The 4,126-nt window shown below is 39.0% G+C and overlaps 1 long non-coding RNA gene across 1 annotated transcript; it reads left to right on the top strand.

The window, feature by feature from the left end:
• The first annotated feature begins 846 nt into the window (after nucleotides 1–846).
• Nucleotides 847–2,565, top strand: LOC140328279 (uncharacterized). The gene is made up of 2 exons (XR_011920263.1): nucleotides 847–1,530; nucleotides 1,726–2,565. It is a non-coding gene; the product is annotated as an uncharacterized lncRNA (long non-coding RNA).
• Nucleotides 2,566–4,126: the final 1,561 nt, after the last annotated feature.

The following is a 4,126-nucleotide window of genomic DNA, read 5'->3' as shown; positions in this document are numbered from 1 at the left end:
GTACTCTTTGTTAAAATAAATAATGACACAGTGTAATATGTCATGTGCTGTTCATCTGAGGTTGTATTCACCTATATTTAAAACTTGTTAAAAACCAGATGATTTTTTTAATATGTCCTATTATACTTTAAAATGAGAGGGTGTACATTCTTTTTCTCACAACTTTATGGTTGTCATTTTGGTTTTGTTGTAAAGCTGCGTACACAAGTGCAATTTTTGTCGTTGGAAAGGATCTTTCACGATCCTTTCCAACGACAAAGGACTACACGATGCATGAACGGTGCTGTACATACAGCACCGTTCATGCTCTATGGAGAGGGGAGGGGGAGAGCGACGGAGCGGCACCCTGCTGCGCGCTCTCCCCCTTCCCTTGCATTAGGATCGGTCGTCGCTCATCGTCCGTGGATCCGCCAGGATGGTCGTTCGGACGATGGACGACGCCGACTGTACACACGCCAGATTTTTGCCCGATATCTGGCGATAAAAATCTGACGTGTGTATGCAGCTTAAATGTATTATATTATCAGGTTTGTAAACAATGTCAACCCAAGTGTGAGGCAGTGTCTGTAATGGGTAAGTTAAAATAGTGCATATATTGCTATTATTTGTACATATGTATTGTATATTGAAAAAAAATGAAACATGGGCTAGTCTATGAAATAGGCAAATACTTACCACTCCTGCTGCCTAAGCCACTGCCCTACAGCAGCCATGATTTGGCACCCACCTGGTCCCTCTCTGTACCCTATGATCCCATGACACAGTAATGATTTAGGGGCCACCAGAGTGCAGCATGGGACCAGGAATCTGACATTCCGGAAAGAGTGGCCCATGTATACAGTAAGATCGGATACAAGCAGAAGAACCAGTAAGCATTTACTTATTTTTTCTACAGGTAGACCTTTGTTTAATTCTTTTTTCTGAGGTTATGAGGTGACATAGCTGGTTTAATATAGTTGATATTTTGATTTTTTGTCATTGAAATTATACTATTATCTTTTTTTAGTTTGTGCAATTATTGATTTATTTATTTACTCTGTAGCAGTCCTTAGGCTAAGAATACTTTACAGTCCCTAGGCTAAGCAAAACAACTTCTTCCAAGAAATGAAAGTTAACAAGCAAGTTTTTTTTTTACTTTTAACATTTTGCAATTCTGACACAATACTGCAGGCTTGTTTTTCAGAATTTCTTTCATTTCTGTTTCCAGAAAGCATAAAGGAGTTTTAACTGTCTTTAGTGGATTCATAAATCCTTAAATGTGTGATAATTGAGGTACAGCAAGGTGTTATGATCTGATAACTCCAGATGTTTTATTACATTAGTGTATAACTGCTTGCAAAAGTTTTATTAAGCTGAAGAGTGAAGATGATAGAGATGGCAAGCCTGGCTGCAGCTGCAGTTACTGGGGATAAAACAACACTGCATGTCACTGCTGTCTATAAATATCCTACAACGGCCTTTGAGGTCCTAATGCAGGAAGAAAAATGTCATCCATTTCCCAGTCTCCTAGGGTGCGAGCCGCCATCAGGGGTAAGAAGACAGCAGCTGTCCTGCACTGATACACTAAACATGTATAAAAAATATTTCAGCTATGTCACAGAAAGCAAAAAAGAAAAAAAACAACAAAAAACTTCTTTAAAAAAAGGATCTATTTAAAACTTAGAATGTTATTGTAAAGCCTAAATTATATAAAATATATTTTTATACTTTTTGTATCTCTCTCAGTACTGCTGATCTTCTGCTTCTCAGCCACTTTCTGTCTCTGTGCGTGCAGTGCCGTGCACTCCATCGATGACTGCGTGACATTTCGTGGTGACAACAATGGCCCATGGCTGTGCAATGGCATGGTCACTTACAGTCTCCATTGGGAAAACATGTGACAGAGTGACAACATGGAAGAACAAACTGGAAAGAGAGAGCATTGCCTGACCATATTCTTAGATTGTAAGCTCTTCGAGGCAGGGTCTTGTCCTCCTCCTGTGTCACAGTATTTGTCTGTCATTTGCAACCTCTATTTAATGTACAGCGCTGTGCAATATGTTGGCACTATATAAATCCTGTTTATTATAATTATTATTAATAATAATAATAAGAATAATAGTAAGTGTCTTTACAGCAGGATTGTTTGCCTTCACCATAGGCTCACCTAGGTATATGTCAGCTGTAAATTTAAAAATATTGAAAATTACTTTTGAAATGACATTGCCATTTTTTAGTTTCTTTTATAAAGCTAAATTATCCAGTTTGAAGTATCGCTAGTAGTAGTTAGTTGCCAAAGTTTGAAAAAGCTATTAGCCTCAGTAGCAAATAGACTTTACTAAACATGTCCAGTTGACTGAATAACTATTACAAAGCTACATTACCATGGTAAAATGTATAGAAGATTTGTGTATCTGGGTTTTCATACACATTGCAAGAAATACACAATCACGTTTTTTCTTTGCTTGCACATGTTTGGGTGCTTGAAATCAGCAATGCTTCACCTCATTCACCAAGTGAAAATTCCCTTGCAAGCCGATAAATTATATAGCTAAATAAACAGCTCACATTTCTGTAGTACACCAACCCCATGTATATGACTAATTTATTTATGCTTGATGAAGGAACTTAGCATGGAATTTAGCTCATGAGAGGGGACAATGAGGTTTTTCCTTTAATTTGTGACTTGCACCCTCTGCCACAGTTATCAGTTTTAACTTTACCAAGCTCCCTGCAATCATCAGGTAGGTGAAGGCAGTATTTAGACACAGGCTGCCTATGTTTTCTCTTCGTTCTCCTGCCATGGACATATCAGCTATAAAAAGATACAGACAACCTGATAATAGCAAGGTAAGTAAAGCTGCATACACACCTGCAATTTTTGTCGTTGGAAAGGATCTTTCACGATCCTTTCCAACGAGAAAAGACTGCACGATGCATGAACGATGCTGTACATACAGCACCGTTCATGCTCTATGGAGAGGGGAGGGGGAGAGCGACGGAGCGGCACCCTGCTGCGCGCTCTGCCCTTCCCTTTCATTAGGATCGTTCGTCGTCCATCGTCCATGGATCCGCCAGGACGGTCGTCGGACGATCGGACACACGGCAGATTTTCGCCCGATAATTGGCCGATACCGATTATCGGGCGAGAAAAATTTGCCGTGTGTACGCAGCTTAACTCCAGAACTACTTGTGAAACCAATCAAAAGAATGATAAGTGCTTTGGATGGCAGGCTACAAGCTGTTTTTTCTCTTTTCTTTAGGAGTATTAGAACATAACTTAAAGTGTCCTTTATCCTGTTCATTAGCTGAGCTGGGAGGACTAGGTTGGGGGAAATTATATTAATTGTGCAGGTGGCCCCGGGCAAAGATACATAAAGTCAGGGTAGGCATGGATTCAGTGGCCACAGCTGCACATTGCATAGATGTCTATTCAGATCTGTGATCACAGCGCCTGGCAGAGGAAGGTCTTCCAGCATCATGTTCCCTATAGGGCAAAATGATAAAAGTTGCAATGAACGTCAGTACTGTAAGAATTCAAAACCTAAAAAAAAACTTTTAAAAACATTTGCATCTGGTAAAGAAGAGGAATAATAAGGATTATTCCTGATGATGGTCTTTTATTTAGGAGTTGTGTTCATCTCATGTTCCTACTGCATTGCATTGTTTAGCTCATGAAGTGCTATTTTATATACAATTTACCCTTGGGGGGAAATTAACCCCTTAGCTTGCATGAGAAAGAAAGCCATATGTTAATGCATGTTGCTTTAAGAAATTACTTTAATGGGCTATCCACATGCCCTAATTAAATAACACATCTGCCCTATTTTTGCACCACAGCACACAGAGCATTCACATCTATGTCCTAGGATATCTCATCTGTGTCCTAATATCTATGATATAACATGTGTATCCTATGATATTGATGATATCACATCTGTGTCCTATGATATCAATGATATTGCATCTGTGTCCTAATATCTATGATATCACATCTGTATCCTATGATATTGATGATATCGCATCTGTGTCCTAATATCTGTGATATCACATCTATGTCCTATGATATCTATGATATCGCATCTGTATCCTATGGTATTGTTGATATCACATCTGTATCCTATGATATCGATGATATCACATCTGT

The sequence above is a fragment of the Pyxicephalus adspersus genome, chromosome 1 (assembly GCF_032062135.1).
Source record: "Pyxicephalus adspersus chromosome 1, UCB_Pads_2.0, whole genome shotgun sequence".
Taxonomy (NCBI): Eukaryota; Metazoa; Chordata; class Amphibia; order Anura; family Pyxicephalidae; genus Pyxicephalus; species Pyxicephalus adspersus.
Note: the sequence above shows the minus strand (reverse complement) of the source record. Positions and strands in the feature narration are given on the sequence as shown.